The sequence below is a fragment of the Telopea speciosissima genome, chromosome 11, assembly GCF_018873765.1.
Source record: "Telopea speciosissima isolate NSW1024214 ecotype Mountain lineage chromosome 11, Tspe_v1, whole genome shotgun sequence".
Taxonomy (NCBI): Eukaryota; Viridiplantae; Streptophyta; class Magnoliopsida; order Proteales; family Proteaceae; genus Telopea; species Telopea speciosissima.
Window position 1 is genome coordinate 28,943,696 of NC_057926.1, and position 18,806 is coordinate 28,962,501.

Here is an 18,806-nt window from a genome sequence, read left to right on the forward strand (position 1 = left end):
TAGGGTAGGGGGAGGTGATGGGGACCGAATAGATGTAACTCCCCAAGGAGATGAGGGAGATAAGGACCGTGATGGGGATTGCACGCGATGCAATTGAGAGAATGGAAAGATGGATTCATCAAAGCGCACATGGCTTGCGATGGATAATCTATTGGTCTTAAGATCAATACAGCGATAGGCGGAGTGAGAGGGGCTGTAACCGAGAAACACACATGGTTGGGACCGATATTCCATTTTGTGACGATTGCAGGGACGAAGAAATGGGTAACAAAGACAACCAAACACACAAAGGAAGGAATATTTTGGTGTGTTGTTATGAACTATCTGAAAAGGGGAAAGTCCATCAGAGACCTAGGAAGGCATGCGGTTAATGAGGAAAACAGCAGTCTCAAAGGCAAAGTGCCAGTAAGACATAGGTACAGACCCATGAGCAAGAAGGAAAAGGCTAGTTTCAGTGACATGGCGATGGCGACGCCCAACAGCCCCTTGTTGCTCATGGGGTATGTGGGGCAGCTACCCGATGCACAATTCCATTTTTTGGAAATATTGGGGAAGACAACGAAATTCCCCACCCCAATCAGTTTGGACCGTTTTAATTTTCCTGGAACACTGGCGTTCAGCCAGGGCCTGAAATTTAACAAACGTAGAGAACACTTCAGATTTACGTAATAACGGGTAAAACCAAATAAACTTACTATGATCGTCCATAAAACTTACATAAAACTGATGTCCAGATAAAGAGGGGGTAGCAGTGGGACCCCAAACATCACTGTAAATTAAATCTAAAGGAAACTGGCTACGAAGATGAGACTCAGATAAAGATAATCTACTGGATTTGCCCAATTGACAGGACAGGCAACGAGTTGCAAACGGGAAGACCGATACGACAAATTATTGGACTGCAACATATGGTGAAGAAGGCGTTCATAAAGATGTCCCAAACGACTATGCCAGCCATCAAGAGTGGTGCGCTCAACTACAGAGACGAAAGGAGATGACTTGGAAGAAAGGGTGTAGAGACCGCCATTACTCGGTCCGAACAGCACTGTTGACTTGGTGACCCGGTCCTCCACAAGAAAATAAGAGGGATGGAATTCAAAGAAGACATTATTATCCTTGGAAAATTTTTGAACAGAAAGCAAATTCTTGGAAATAGATGAAACATGTAAAATATTGGATAACTGAAAAGAAAGAGAAGAGAAGGGTGAAGGGATGGAGCTACTACCAATATGTGAAATTGGCAGTCCCTTACCATTGCCTACATGCACTTGATCATTAACAATATATTCAACATAAGAGGACATAGAAATAAGGTCAGGTGTGACATGGTGTGAGGCCCTTGTATCAGGATACCAGGTAAGGGCGGTAGATGGATGGGGGTTAGGAAGAAGTGGTGGATTGTGGTGATTGTAAAGATGTGGTTGATTGGGGTAATAGGATTGAGAAAAGTGGGCATTAGGTTGGTAAGATGGTTGGGAGGGTAGGGTTGTTGAGGGCGATAAAAGCATGTAACAGTGGAGTGGTTGTTGCGGTTGCAGAAGGAGCACCACTAGAAACCACGACCACCATATTGGCCAAAACGTCCACCACGACCATAGCCAAATCTGCCACGTCCCCCACACTCCCGTTGAGAACCATGACCAGGGTATATGCCGGATTCACCAGGGGAGGAGGGGGACCGGTGAACGGTATTGGCAGTTGGAGTTGAAGATCGGGCTGCTTCAGTGACGGAGAGTTTATGAAAAGCACGCATGCTTTCATGACTGAGGAGGAGACTATGGAGTTCAGTGTATGATGGAGGTGTGGGATGATTCAGGATACCAGAGACCACGTCCTGAAGATCGTCACATAAGGCACGTAAGATATGTAGATTGAACTCTGTGGGTTTGAGAGCATTATTAGATGCAACAAGTTCATCGGTGATAGCTTTCGGACGACAAAGAAGAGAAGTGATAGACTCATCTGGTTTTTGGCGGAGGTTCTGCATGTCAAGATGCAATGACATAAGTCATGTAGAGGATGCAGAACCATATGCTTCATGAAGGGTAGTCCAACATTCATGGCTTGTTTCTTTGTCGAGTAGTAGGGGAACTAAGTCTTCAAAGAGGGAGGCCACAAGAAGGCTCACAAGTTGGGCATCTTGTTTCTCCCTTGCGGCAGCTTCAATAGGATCGGTGGGTTGAGGATTGGTCCCATCAAAAATCCAAAAATTCCTTGGCCCTTGAGGAAGGGAAGAAGCTGTTTCTTCTAAACAAGGGAGTTGGTGGCATTGAGTTTGATGGAGAGGAAGTGGTGGGCGAATAGGAAGGTGAGTGGAGAGGAGGGAGTGGTTGTTAGAGTTGTGTTTGGTTTGGCTATAATGCTTTGTTGGTCAGCCATTGATGGAGAGCTCGATGAAGAAGAGAAGAGAAAAGAAAAAAAAATTGTATGCTCGTTGGAGCTTCAGGCTCTGTATACCATGTTGAAGAGTATTGTATTCCTTGATTAACTGATCTCCACAAGTGGAGTTATTTACATTACAAGTATGTGATCTTAGAGAATCACATAAAATAGGAAAGTTTGGGATTGGATGGCTGAACCAATATCACATGTGATAAAATCTAATATTGCATGTGATATGGTTGCCTTACAAGAGAGAAGAGTGACATCTTTCCTATTCAGGGTTTGCTTGGGCGGCACTATTGCATGTGCGTTGACACTTGTTAAGTTTTCTTGTCTGTTTGAACCCTGCAACATATTGTAAATGTATGTGGTGGACTCAGAGTCCACCAACCACGAGTTAGATGGTTCAATAGTAAAGTTTGATTTATGAAGGATAAGCTTATCTAATATACCTTCTTGTTACTTTATCTTTTTCTTCTGGCTTCTTTTTTAGAGTTGCCAAGTAAGCATGATAGTTGCACTTCCAATGACCAGTCTTTTTGCTGAAGAAATAGTTTTCCTTTTATGCTTTCTGCTTTTTATCTGCCCCCTTATTCTTGGTCTTAAGGGTCTTACCCTTATTGTTGTTGTTCTTCTTTTTACCTTTCAAGATAAGAGAAGCAGATTTCACCTTTGTGATCAACACCTCACTTTTCTGCTTCAAGATTATAGCTTCAGCTACAACATATTGCCCAGCTCTGTCAAATTAACACTAATCTTATTCATTTGAAGATTTAGATTGAAGGAGCTATCAGGGGATGGGAGAAAGTTGAGGATAACATCGGCCTTATATTGTAAATTAAAGACAGTTCCCATGGATTCCAATTTTAAAAATAGATTTTCCATCTTCATCACATGCTCTACAACTGAACCCCTGGACTTAACTTAGTGTTATGGATGATTGTGGTGAGTTGATGGTGTGCATATATGCTCTATTTCCCATAATCTTCCCTTAGTTCATCCAACATGTTACCCAAAATGGTGAGATTTTTATCAAATTCGCAATCGTCTTTTTGACGGAGTCGAGGATTAGCACATTGGCCTTAGAATCACCTTTCTAGTAAGTCTTATAGGCCAGTTCTTCTTAACAATTTAATATCACGACTGCAATCAAGGCAATTGTTCTACTGCCGAGCTGCCCAGCAGGACCGTGTTGCCCAGACATGGTGCTGCACGTAATGACCGCTTTATCCCCACTCGGGCAAGGCATTTGGGCAGGGGTAAGATGGATATTGCACGTAACACCATGTCTAGGCGGCACGGTCCTTTCGGGCAGCTCGGCAGTAGAGGATCCAAATTGACTATATATCACGGTGGAGGTTAACATGATGGAATAATCTACAAAAATGTACAACAATCATTTTTTATGAAAACCAATTTTGAATTTAAAATTTGGATCTAGAAGATTAACATTTTTGAAATTTAAACTCCTAAGAAACAGTGCCCACATGGCCTCCGGTTCAGTTAACATCTGTAAAACATTAATGGGCTGGGCCCAATTTGTGCACCCACAAGGGGCTGGCCGCACGAGACCCGAGCTCTGGAGGGGTCGGTCACTTAAGTGACCAACCCCTCCCCTTTTCTATTCGGTCTAGACTTCTAGTGGAAGTCGACCAAGTGAGAGGGTCGCCCAGGGTTTTTGTCTATAAATAAGTATTAGGCTTAAACCCTAACACAAAAAAAAATTTCATCTCTTTGAGAAGCCATCTCTCTCCCTCTCTTTCAAGTTCTGTGTTATCCTAGGGTTTCCATCGTTGCCTAGGGTTTTGTGGTATGGAGTTCTTCTTCGTGAAGGAACCTTTCGAGATTGTTTGTGATCGTGATCTGCTCAAAACTACAAGCTGCATTCTATCATCCCTTCGGCTACGATTCCATTCGGTTCAGGTAATCCCTAAACCTCTTTGTATATGGAATAGGATGTATGTTTGACTAACAGTGGCATCAGAGCCATTAGGGTTTGCGGTTCGCACATGGCAATCTTATCTCTTTCTTTCTTCTTTTTTTTTCTTTTTCCCCCCTTCCTTTACTGTTCTTCCCATTCGACGCATCACATGGAGGCCGTGGCCTTTGGCGCATAGCGAGGCAGCAGCACGCGACTGCTACTGCGGCAGTGTGCTAGTACGCGTAGGAGAGAATGGAAGCTGAAGGGAAGAAGGGGAGGGTCAAGCCGCGTGCGGCAATGGCAGCAGCCATGCTCAGCAGCCCCAAGCATGGCTGCAGCAGGTTTTAAAATATAAAAAAAAAGAAGGGTGCAGGCTGCGGCTGCAGCCATGGTCGGCAGCGCCAAGCACGGCCTGCCACAGTCCACACCCCATAGTTTTTTTTTTAAAAACAAAAAAGGAAGCAAACAAAAATTGGGAGAAGATGCTGCTGCGTAGGCAGCTGCACGATGGAACCAGAAGCCGAAGAAAGAGAAGAGAAAAAGAAGAAGAAGAAAGAGGAAAAGGAAAAGAATATAAAAAAAAAAAAAAAACCCTAATCTAATGTGGTTCGGTTTTTATTTTGGTTATAACCGAATGCATATTCTAATCTAACTTGATTTATTTATTTTGGTTTTAGCGGACTGCTTAATTTTTTTTTCAATTGGAAATATATTACATATATGTTTATTGTTTTTGAAAATATATGCATACTTTAGTATCTAGTTATAACAATATGCATGTGATATGGTTTTAGTTAGTGACAACTATATGCATATGCTTTGATTTATTATACATGCATTGGGGATTGATTCTTGAATATGTGATCATGTGTTTTTTTTAATAGAGATAGAATCATATGTTATTATATGCATATCATATGTGGATTGTTCAATTAATATGAATGCTCATGGTTTGTTCTTGTGGCCCCCATCAAATTTTTTGGGATCTCCCCTGTAGGGTTTCTCATTTTTGGGGTATGTTATTTATTTCATGTGCACCCCCCATTAGTGAGAAATCATTTTGTGAGATCCATGGGAGAAAAATGGGAGATAGGGTGTTGTCCCAAATCGTCCCATATTTTTCCCATGTGTATTGGAGATCACCCAGGGCCACTTTGTTAATAAAGAAACATGTGATTCCCCCCATTGTAGTACAGACCTGTTTGACTCTACCATTAGGGTATCGCTGTCAAACACCCCATCCCATGCAACCATGTGTTTTATTATTTATTTCTTCATGGGATGGATTTGGTACTTTGAGTGACGTGTTTTTTTTGGATAGATGTGCGTTAGAGTTAGTACCTGGAAGTGATACAAAGTGCAGTGCTCACCGGTAGTTTGTAGTAGGGATCTTGAATGTAAAGAGCCGGTTGTAATTTTAATATTTTTTGAGAAGCCATGTTATGGGAGCTATTGCACTGCGTATCACAACCTTGTACCGATTCGGCATATCACTTCAAGTACCAAATTTGGATCTCATGTGTGAGTCCCTTGCGCACCCATGTGTATGGCGCATTAAACTGTGATTAGGAGATTCTTGTTTTTTCTCCTACATTTGTTCAAAATCAGTTAAAGTTATACGTCCCCAGATCCACACATTGTGAGATTTGATTACCAACTTAGCGAAGTTTTTTGTCTCACCATGTGGGAAAGGGTACCATTAATTTTAATTAGGGTTTCTTGAACAAATTTGTGGATTTATAGATGTATATATACTAAATGTCCTCCCTTGCACATTGTAGTGATGATTTCTAAGACTGTTGTGGCCGACCTTAACCATGGCAACAAGTTGGATGGCACCAACTATGATATGTGGCACCGAAAGGCCAAGTTCTTGCTTAATGAGCAAGATTACCTAGACCTCCTAACCACTGAGATGGCCCCACCTAAAGTAGGTACTACCGCCCGTCACCGTCAAGAAAAAGAGGCTTACGACAATTGGTTTAAGAGAGATCGTAATGCACGCTTTCTTATGTTAAGCATGATTCACTATGATCTTATCGGCTAGTATGAGAAGTGCGAGACTGCCAAGTCCATATGGGACCACATAAGGCTCGACTATGGCGGTACATCCATGACCAGACTTAGGTCCATGACCTTGAAGTTTGAGATGTACCGTAAGGACCCGAAGCACACTATGGTTGAACACCTCAGGGTTGTGAAAGACATGATCCAAAAATTGGATGATGCTGGGGTACACCTTATTGATGAGCAGCAAGTACAGGTCATCATCAGGATGTTGCCTGATTCCTGGGGGCAGATGAAGATAGTTCTGACACATAACGACACTGTCAAGGCATTTAATAACATTATCGTTCATGTGGAACTAGAGGCGGAGTGCCTAGAGGCGACCCAATCACATGCCCTTGTCGCCCAAGCAGGACAGCGCAAGAATGGGTCTAAGCACAAGAGACAAAGAAACACTAGGAATTAGGATCAAGCTCAGAAAGCTACACCAACTGGGCATAAGACCACCAAGCGCCGACGTGGCAAGCGAGGTGGAAAGAAAGATATCACCAAGGTCAAGTGCTATAACTTCCAGAAGATGGGGCACTTCGCTCGTGACTGCACTGAAGTAAAGCAGATACCATTTTTGTCTCTCTCTCCACATACTTTTGTATGTACACATGTTTTGGTTGCCCAAATCCAATCTGATTGGATTATGGATACAGGTGCAACAAGACACATAGCGCGAGATTGAGGAGGGTTCATAGATTATAGAAAGATTTAGGATGGTGCCCAAAGTATATACATGGGGAATGGCACTAGTGTAGCAGTTCGAGGAGTTGGTACCTACCAGCTCACCTTGCGCACTAGGCACATCTTGCTACTTCATGATGTGCTATACGCACCAGAAATCCAGCATAATCTACTTCAGTTACTGCATTATTGACTTTAGGATATTCTTTTATTTTTTATGGTGACTCTTTTGAGATACGATTGGATGGTAGTAGTTTTGGACATTGTAGGCTTGAGAATGGTTTTATTAAATTATATTTGATAGATCCTATTGTTTCCTCTTCATCTTTTGTAGTTGATTCTAATACTAGTCCTGATTCAATTACTTGGCATGCTAGACTAGGACACATAGGCCAAATAGGAAGGGACAGTTAGCTCGAGAAGGCCTTCTTGGCTCACTCGCTAAAGTTAACCTACCTATATGTGAGGCCTGTTTAGCGGGTAAGGCCCACCGAAAGCCTTTTGGAAAGGATAAACGGGCAACCCAGACCCCAGAGCTTGTCCATTCGGAGATCTGCGGACCAATGAACATGAAGGCACGTCATGGTGCTTCCTATTTTCTCACCTTTATTGATGATTTTTTGCGATATGGTTATGTGTATCTGATCGCTCACCGCAACGAAGCACTCGATTACTTCAAACGCTTTGTAGCAGAGGTTGAGAACCAACAAGGCAAGAGGTTAAAAACTCTGCGCACTGACTGAGGACGCGAGTATTTGTCTGATCAATTTAAAGAGATGTGTGAGGAAAAAGGAATCAATAGGCAGCTAACTATTCCCCACACTCCACAGCAAAATGGTGTAGCAGAGTAGAGGAATAGGATGCTTTTAGATATGGTTAGATCGATGATGGCACAGGACAACCTCCCAATATCTTTCTGGGGGGATGCTATGTTATTTTGAGATTGAAGGAGATGTTGCCCTCATCTGTGTCCCGAGGGATGAGGATAAGCCAGCCTCAGTGAGTGAGGTGCTCTCTTCTCCCACTAAGGAAATGTGGCAGGCTGCTATGGAAGATGAGTTGAGTTTTATGAGTAAGAACCAAGTCTGGGAGTTAGTTGATCTTCCACCTGGACGCAAGGCCAGCGGGAACAAGTGGGTCCTGAAGGTCAAACGAAAGGCAGATGAATCAATTGACAAGTATAAGGCACGTCTTGTGGCGAAGGGATATACCCAAAAGGAGGGTATAGACTATGATGAGACGGTCTCCCTTGTGGTGAGAATGGCCTCAATACGCCTCATTCTAGCCCTTGTCGCAAAGTTGGATTTGAAACTCTACCAAATGGACGCTAAAACTACTTTTCTCAAAGGAGAACTAAACGAAGAGATCTTTATAGCTCAGCTTGTGGGCTTTGAGAAGAAGGGACATGAGCACAAAGTATGCCATCTCAAACGTTCCATCTATGGCCTTAAGCAATCGTCTAGGCAGTGGTACATTAGATTTCACCATGCCATTATCACTGCGGGTTTTGACATGATTGAAGAGGACCACTGTGTGTATGTTAAATGGTCCAAGGCGGGGTTTCTTATCCTATCATTGTATGTTGACGACATCTTATTGGCTGGGAATGACATTGGGATGATTGTCGCCACTAAAGAGTGGTTGTCCTCTACTTTTGAGATGAAAGACATGGGTGAGGCCAACTTTGTGTTGGACGTGAAGATTGTGAGGGATCACACTAGGAGACTTCTTAGTTTGTCTCAAGAGACTTACATAAAGAAAGTCCTGGAGCGGTTCCATATGAGCAACTCGAAATCCATTGATACTCCAATGGACAAGGCATGCACTTTAAGCCTAGACCAATACCCCAATAGTGATGAAGAGAGAAACCAAATGTCCAAAATACCCTATGCAGCGGCAGTAGGTAGTCTGATGTATGCGATGATGTGCACGAGTCCAGATATTTGCCTTATCGTTGGCATGGTGAGCCGTTACCAGAGTAACCCAGGGCCAACTCATTGGCAGGTAATAAAGAGGATACTTCGATACCTACGTGGCACTGCAGACCTCTCGATCACCTTCAGTGGTTTAGACTTGAGACTGAGAGGCTACAGTGATGCTGATTGGGCTAGTGATAGAGACGAGCGCAAGTCCACTTTGAGGTATGCGTTTGTCCTGGGAGGCAGGGCTGTCACTTGGAGTAGCAAGAAACAGACCTGCATCGCCCTGTCCACGATGGAGTCAGAGTATGTCACATGTTCGACAGCAGTACAGGATGCTGTTTAGCTCAGGAGGTTCTTGCAGAGACTTAGTGTTTCTGCTCACTCAGACGACGTTGTGCTTATACATTGTGATAGCACGGCAACGCTTGCATTTGTGAAGGACCCCAAGTTCCATGGTAGAGCCAAGCACATTGACATACGGTATCACTACATTCGAGACATGGTAGCGCGAGGTGAAGTGGTTCTACAACGTATCTCCACTGGCAATATGTTGGCTGACCCATTGACTAAGCCCATTGCAAGAGATGTTTTCCTAGTTCACGTTAGGAACTTGGGACTCAGGCGGATCTGATATGTATTTGCTTTGAGACCACTTTGTTTGTGATGGATATTTATCTGTATTTCTCTTACATTTATTGATGAGCATATATTTGTTTGAGTAATCTTATGTGTATACATTCATTGTTTGTAAAGATGTCACCAGGCTTAGAATCGACCCACTCACATGGGTGATTCACCTCGGCGCTGGGGTGTAGCGAGCGAGATGAGCCCATGAGCATGTGTGCTCTATGGCGCCTTAGTTAGAGCTAAGATGAGACCTTTACTTGGTCCAACTTGGAAGACACCACACTCCAAGTAGCCTATTAGAAGCCAAATGTGGGGTTCTAGGCAGGAACCATGAGGGTGACTATGCTAGAGACTTAGGTTAGGCACTTAGAGTAGCGACTAGACTAAGATCTGTATGGTGTTTATTTATTGCAGGTGACATGCCCACCCTAGTGGGAGTTACGCTATAGCATGCATATCATACTACATGTGTTCATGACGATCGATTGTGAGAGTGACCGAATGGATCCCTGCTTCATCACTGTGTGAGCCATGTGGATTATATTAATCCCACAATACCCTTATTAGACATCCAATGACACTACTTTGACATTCTCCTTAAGACCATGGATGATGCGGTCTAGCGGGAAGCGATTGGGAAAGCTGTTGGGGATATTTGGATTGACATGAGGGGCTCAAAGAAAACCATTGGACGTTACACCTTTGTTATGTGACTCATTGCCCGGGCGACGCATCGTATTTGTGATTGACTCAGTCATGAGTACATTACATACCAAGGATTAACATTGCTCATCATGAGGGGTCGAGAGTGTTAGATCGGGTGTAAGTGGATCGTTTGGGGTATTTCGAGACTTTTGAGAGTGATGTACTATGTTGGCTAGATGGAAGGTTGATATAGTACTCCTACCTTGTACCATCTCGACAGGTTGCACGCCCCATTACCTGTATGGAGGATAACGCGGAATGAGAGAAACTTGAACGCATAATTAAATTTATGCGCCCTACGTGGGCGAGTGGGAGCTGTAAAATGTTAATGGGCTGGGCCCAATTTGTGTGCCCGCAAGGGGGCTGGCAGCGCAAGACCTGAGCTCTGGAGGGGTCGGTCACTTAAGTGATCAACCCCTCCCCTTTTCTATTCGGTCTAGACTTCTAGTGGAAGTCAACCAAGTGAGAGGGGCGCCAAGGGTTTTTATCTATAAATAAGTATTAGGCTTAAACCCTAACACAAAAAAAAATTTCATCTCTTTGAGAAGCCGTCTCTCTCCCTCTCTTTCAAGTTCTGTGTTATCCTAAGGTTTCCATCGTTGCCTAGGGTTTTGTGGTGTGGAGTTCTTCTTTGTGAGGGAACCTTTCGAGATTGTTTGTGATCATGATCTGCTCGTAACTACAAGCCGCATTCGATCCTCCCTTCCGCTATTCCATTCGGTTCAGGTAATCCCTAAACCTCTTTGTATATGGAATAGGATGTATGTTTGACTAACAACATCCACCAAGAGAACTTAATTATTACAGAGGGAGGGATTGTGAGTGGTCTTCGAAACCCCAAACCCCCAACCTGGTTAGAACACAAAAACTTCCACAGAATGGGTATAAATAAATGGGACAGGTTTTTATACACGACCGTGTATGGTACATGGTCGTGCTTTCAACCATTAGATGAGCATGACCGTGTACAATACATGGCTTCTCATCCTCATTCAATGGTTGATAGTACGGTCGTGCACCATACACGACCATGTACAAAACCTTTTGCCTAAATTTTTTTCACCAAACTTTTTACCTACCCAAAAAGCATAACTAATAGAGTCTAATTGTTAGCAGATTTTGACTGGAAAAAAAAAAAAAGACTAAGTATGTAGGGATAGAGTGAAGAACATATTTAGTACGAATGGTATGAACAACTTGGCAAATAATCATCTTTTCCAAGTGACTAACCTATTCTTTATCCTATTAGCCAAAGCGGAGAGAGATTGTGTCTTAGAGTGAGTACAAAACATAGCGATACCCAGATACCGAGAATCTTGATTTATATCATGAACACCCAAGATACGATACACAAAGGATTCAATACCTAGAAAGGTGGACTTACTGAAAAGAACTCCACTTTTCTCAAAGTTTATTTGTTGTCTTGAAAGCTTCAAGATATCATTTTTATTTGATCTATAAAATATAAACATATCATCCGCAAAGAGTAAATGAGTAATCTCTGGACAAAATCTATTTAATGTTTTGCTTTGATGATAGCACTGGCCTTACTTTTATCCACTTCAATCCTTCTTTAGTGGATAAGAAAGCCCAAAAAAAATTCGGACAATTCATATTTCTATAAACATTATAAGAAGCCTAAAAAAATAAGGACTAAGAGGACAACCTTGTTAGATTCCTCTAGAGGGTTCAATAAAATCAAAATAACTTTCTCCCAACTTAATTGAGTAGGTACAAGAGGAAATGAGATATTCAACCACATCACAAAACCCTAAGAACTCAAATAATGCTCTAAGAAAACCTCATTCAAGCTGACCATATGCAGTGGACATATCAAGTTTAAAAGCTAGACAATTCCTATCTCTATAGAGAAACAAGGACTAAGAGGACATCCTTGTCAGATTCCTCTAGAGGGCTCAATAAAATCAAAATAACTTTCTCCCAACTTAATTGAGTAGGTACAAGAGGAAATGAGATATCCAACCACATCACAAAACCCTAAGAACTCAAATAATGCTCTAAGAAAACCTCATTCAAGCTGACCATATGCTTTGGACATATCAAGTTTAAAAGCTAGACAATTCCTTTTCTCTTATGCTTACGAAAGAATGGAAGATTCATGAGCAACATTATTTTATGGAAAAAATAATGTTGTCTGGTCTTGTGGCCCCTGCACCCAAATTCAGGAGCACTCAGAATTACCCCCATGTCCCGTGAAATAAAAAATTTCATCCATGTTCATGCCCTTACACGTGCTCTCATTGGCCCCCGTGTAGGTGCAAAGGCTACACGACCAAGCAACGTTCTCTTGCCCATATTTTATATTAGTGATAAGATGCATCCATCTATTTCTAACTATTAAAACTTCAGGAAATCTATAAGTTCATCTAGCGAAGTGAACTTCAAAGGTTCACCTAAATTTCAAAACTTCTTATGTGGATGACATAGATAGATGTGGGCTGGTCCATATGAATCTTAAAGTTCAACTAGGGAAGATAAACTCAGATTTATCCATATTCCAAAACTAGATATGCCGTAGACATAGATGTGGGATAGTCCATGTGAGAGTGGATGATGCATCTATCTCATTGATCAAATTTCAACCCCAAATAAGGAAGGGGAATGATTCAAAAGTTGGCCTACAGCTTTATAAGTTTTTTTTTTTTTTTTTAAAAAAAATTATAATGAGACCCATGGCATTTAAATTATTCTCTTGTCCTATACCAAAGTTCTACCACTACTAGTTACAACAACAACAACAATGATAATAATAACAACGGAGAACAATCCCTGAAAGGCAACGTGACTCCTTTGCCAATACGGGGGCTAATGGGATCGTGCATAGAAGCATCAATAGGATAAGATTTTCACTTTTTATGGGGGTAGGACAGTCATTTCATGCTTCCTATGTTTGGGCACAGAGACCACATAGACTTTCAGGGTTCTTTTTCCCTAATAATAATAATTTTGAGGCACCTCCTTACTTGTTGTAGACTAAAATTTGAAAAAATATACATTGTGTGATGATGTTCACTATCACATTAACTCGATTTTGTTTAATTCATTAAATATATGGAAACTTGTAAAATATATTACATAAGAACAAGTGGAGCTGAATCTTTCAAATAAATAAATAATTAAAGTGATTCATGTTTGCTATCTACATGCTGAAAGTCAATCCTTAAAATTGGAAACTAGGTCCAAGCATAAGCGAAGAAAGACTCTTTCATTAAATATTACCTTTTGTTTGTCATTAATATGCTTATGAAGTGGAACAGATTCAAAATTTGGTCTCTACTAACATGTTGGCACGTGTGGGCAGTGTGGTATTGAACTGTACGGCACAAATGGTGTCCTTTTTATTATCATGTTAGTGCATGCGTGTAAAATTAACATAGGCTACAACCTACTTTCTAGGGAAGTGGTTGTGTCCCAACCCCTATTTTGGATGACCCAGTCAATGGCATGTGAGACTGGGTCAATTTCTGTTCCTTGGTTTTGGATATTGCATATCCATATCTTGTGTTTATCATGCCCTCTATTTATTTTATGTATTTCCTTTTTCTTTGTTCGGCATTGGGCACGCATGAATGAATAGCCTCTTTCTACCAATAGGGTTTCTCTCAATAATTTAATAGGGCAGGAGAGATCTTGTGTAGTCCATGCACTAGTGCAGGAGTTAATAAGAGCATGTACAGGGGCTTCAATATAGATGAATTTTTTGGTTTCACAGGGGTGGGATGATAATTTCATGTGCTCCTATGTCTCCTAGTAACCGCGTGACCTAGGTAGCTTCTTTTTTTTTCCTTTATTATAATGTCTATTACAATCTAAGACTATCAAATTTCAACTAGAAGAGGTCATTCCCATGTTTTGTTACACGTTGACACTTCTTCTGTATATAAGGCAAGGACTCTGGACTGGGCTGGGCCTAAGGTCATAGAATCAAAATTTGGTCCCCACTTATATTACATTTTGACTTTGGAGAGTTAAAACTCCCACTAATTAAGGTTTCCTTCTCTACAATTTCTAATAATATTTAGGGGAAACAAATGCTACCAGATGGCGTGTAGCTTGTGCCCAGGCATAGAAAGGACGAAATGATCACTAAATTTCCATGAAATGAAAAATCTCACTCATGTTGGATGTCTTCACGTGTGCTCTCATTGGCCCCGCCATGCAACCTAGGAGCGATCCCCTGCCTATTTGTCTAATATTATATAACAATAACACATTCCAACTACAAGTGGTCATTCCCATGTTTTATTATAGGTAAATATCAAAATATTTTAAATACCAAACAAATTAATGATTTATCAAAAAAAAATTATAAACAATTTATTTTACTTCTGAATCTGCTGATGAGAGAACGCCAAGATACTTGGATTTCTTATCTAAGCCTTCTATTTCATTGTAATCAACTAAGTCATATGTTTTTGAAGTAGATGCTAATTCGAGTTGGTTATTTATATAGATGATATTTATTTTTTATTTTATTTATTTATTCTTTTTTATTTATTCAATTCAACATAAGGGTGAAACTGGGCCGGGCTGGGCTTGGTTCTTTTCTGATCATAGAATCAAAATTTGTTTCCCAATTAAAATACATTTTGACTTTAGGTATTAAAAATTTCACCAATTAATATTTCTTCCTCAGTAATTTATAATAATGTTTAATATGATCTACCAGTATCCAAAACCAACTATGAGAGCTCTCCTCTTCATATTTTTCTTCATAAAGTTTGTTTTGATTTTGAATTACAAAAAAACTACAAAAGGTCATTTCCATGTTTTATTACAGATCAATGGAAAAGGAATGCTAATCGGTGCTGTCCTGGGCGTGTACCAGCGCCCAGACACAGCTCGGCACTGCCCCTGTCCTTTCCGCCTTTCCAGGGACAGAGCCTGTCTTTTCACGTCGGGGTGTGTCTGGGCGTAGGTACACGCCCAAGCGCAGCACCGGTTAGTGTTCTTTCTCCCATTAAAAATTTAGGTAGGTGCCTGAAATTTTAGGGATAAAGAGCACTACCCAGTCCTGCACTTAGCATGGCCCCATTTTAGGGAGGAAGAACGCTACCCGGTCTTGAAATTTTAGGAAGAAAGAACCGCTTTGAAGTGCCTAGAAATAACCGCCTTGCCCCCATGTAAAGGTGGATTTTCCAAGACAGCCCAAGTCAATTTTGTGTCTGGGTGTGGTCGCCACACAAGGTGTGTGACTGGGTAGCAATTTATTCCCCGAAATTTTATTCGTCATGGGCTTATGGCCTAATAATGATAGATAGGCTCAAGCGGGAAGGCTGGTGACTCTAGCCCAGTGGGTTGCATAGGGGTGCAGATTTCCTTGAAAGCTTATGAAATATTTATTGGACTTGGTTTTCATGTATGATCTTGTATAAGAGGAATCTTTTACACTGGATTTTAGTAACCGTTAGATTAAAGTGTTGTAATCTGAACCGTTCAAGGATAAAGTAATGATAGATACTTTCACCTATAGGGTTACCTTTCAGTTACTTTTTCAAATACGTGTAAAAGACTTTTGTATTTATCAATATGATTTAAAAACAAAACAAAAACGAAAGAACTTCCTTGTGTTTCGTTCTCTGTAACTCCCTTTTTCACATCATCTTTCTATTGATTTTCTTTAAGAAATCTTCCCATGTTCCTGCTTCTGTATTGATGACAAAGGGCCAACAAAGACCAAAGAAGAAAGGGTGGTAGTAGATCACCAGAGGAAAAGCAGACAAACTTAAGCAGACCCTTAGGTGAAGCAGAGGCGGAGAACATATTTGTTCCAAGCTCAGAAATTACCCAAGCAAAGAGTTTCTAGGTTAAACAACCCTTGTACTATCATCAATATCGTGTTCTGAAATGAAAACGAAAATCTATCCATTGTTGACGAACAATCAAAAGCTAAACAAGCTTTTGATCTCTTTAACCTGACCAAAGGTGCGGTTTGATTAAAGGTACTGTTCATTGGTATGGTTAGAACCTCATGCACCAATCATGTGTAGGATGCAGTAACACCTGCTTGTTTTAAGGAATTTGGAATGGCTAAGACTCACACAATTCTAGGTCCAATTATGATTCATTTGGTCCTTCATCCCAATTATGATTTGGGATTGGAAACCATGTTTTGGCACGTGCCTAGCTAGAAGATCATAGGAGCAAATTAGAGAAGTCTAGCTTTGTGAGTTCATACTTAATGGGTAAATTTTGTTATGATCACGCTGCAAACAGGTGGGACAAGGCATAGGGGATTTGTTCACCTAACTAAATAGAAAATGAACACATTAAGTTCACAATCGTAGAGTCAGTTACAAAACAAGGTTCTACAGCTAAATCTGATAAAATTTCTAAGAAAAGTAGCAACTGGGAGAATTCTTTTACTTCAGCACAGAATTCCACAAAAAAAAAAATCAAAGCAAATCTATGCAATAGGTTCACTAGAACGACAGCTGAATTTATAGGTTAAACCTCATCAGGTCTGTAATACCAGGTTTCATATCTTCAGAAGGCAAGAATTTTCAATAGAGTACGATGTCAAGGCCACACATGAAACCCATGCTGCTTAGCCAGAGGTTAGGGTTTGGACGGAGCCGTGAGTTGCAGAAGAGGGGAGAATACGGGCAGGAGGGACAGGGAATGGAGGAAGGGCAAAATTCCATCACACATGAAACCCTTATTGTCTGGCCAGAGGTAAGAAGGATTGGGCGGAGCCGCCATTGCAGAAGAGATGAGGAGAACGTATTTGAACAATAGCGTTGCAGAGAATGAAAAAAAAGGAAGTTGTTTCGTTTTGTTTTTTTTTTAATCATGTTGATAAATATAAGTCATTTACATGTATTTAAAAAAGTAACTGAAACGTAACCGTATAGGAGAAAGTATCTATCATTGCTTTATTATTGGACGGTTCAGATTAAAACACTTTAATTTGACAGTTACTAAAAACCAGTGTAAAAGATTCCTCTTATACACGATCGTGCATGAAACTTTTTGCCATATTTATTTTCATATTTTTTAAAATTTTTATGTGTAAATATAATTAGGATCTGGATGAGACCCATCTCGAGGCCTTAACCCAAACCCAGCCCGACCCAACCTTAGACTAGGATTTTTGGGCCCAAACCCTGGCTTAAAAGCCTGAAAATACATGGGAGGCCTTCGAGCAATTCAGGTTTTTCGGGCCTTAGTTGGTCCCCTAGGGCTACATAGCTTTACAATGGCCCTATTCCATTAGGGCTTAAGGGTCTGCTCTGCCCAGGAGGGATGATAATTTTCCCACGTAATGTTAGCATAATAAAGGATAAAATCTTAAGGGGAGAGGTTTCCCTACACTACCCGAGTGGAGTTTCCGAAGAATGAGGAAACTTCTTTAGGAATCTGATAATAAGGAGAAGGGCATTTATGACATATCACCTCCTCACATGAACAGTGATATGTGAAGAAGTGTGCAATTTCATTTTTGAACTGAGGTTGTGCACAACTTTTTCCCAAACTTAAATACCTAAATGGTGTACCAACCAATCAAAGCTTTGCAGATGGAATATTGTTTTGATGGTAAATGACTCTGATGAATGGATAAAGAGTGGACAAACAGGCTTTAATCCCAACTTAATCCCAACTCTAGTCTTTAGATTACAAATCTCTTCAATTACATTACCAACTTAGCAAGCTGGCATTATCCCAATGGTAAACTAGTAATCAAAGAATCCCCCTACTTGGTTCAACGGTAAATTTCCCACTTAGGGAGGGTTGGCTTAAGATTCCAATTAGAATTATATGATTGGTTAGTAACTTGGTAAGCAAAAAATTTAAGACTCAAAAGAAAAAGAAATTAATAATTAGGGCACAAAATTAATTATATGAAGCACCAGTGGTCTAGTGGTAGAATAGTACCCTGCCACGGTACAGACCCGGGTTCGATTCCCGGCTGGTGCAACGGTTACAATAACCCTTTTTTTTATTTTAGGGTTCTGTTTGTGGGGATTTGTGAATTTTGAAGGGGTTTATGAAATCCATGCGATGCATACTTTTTTTTGTTCTTGGTAAGAATTCATGCGCTGCATACACTGACCACAAAAGCTCATGTTCTTGAAATTTAGCACCTTTAAACCTGCACCCACCAAGCGTCTCTCACACTCCCTTTCCATGACCAAAATCCTCACTTCTCATTCTTGAAAGATTTCTTCCCTTCTCTACCCACCAAGCGTCTCTCACACTCCTTTCCATGACCAAAATCCTCACTTCTCATTCTTGAAAGATTTAGATAAAAAAAAAAAAAAAACCTACTCTCACCTCAGTAATTTGGGTTTTCCTCTCTTGCTCTAACTCTCCATAACAGTACCAAACTTCCAAGCTTTTCACCTCAACATTTCAAGTACTAATCTATGCCTCCTTCCCTCTAAACTCAACTTCCCCAATCCCCTCCTAAACAACCACAGCTTTCTCAAAACAAGCAACCCCATATAACCTTCTAGCCTATCAGACCATATCAACCGTACCCGATTTCT

At 40.9% G+C, this 18,806-nt stretch overlaps 1 non-coding gene across 1 annotated transcript; it reads left to right on the top strand.

Moving 5' to 3' along the window:
• Positions 1-18,163: 18,163 nt before the first annotated feature.
• Positions 18,164-18,234, top strand: TRNAG-GCC. The gene has a single exon. It is a non-coding gene; the product is annotated as a tRNA-Gly (tRNA).
• Positions 18,235-18,806: the final 572 nt, after the last annotated feature.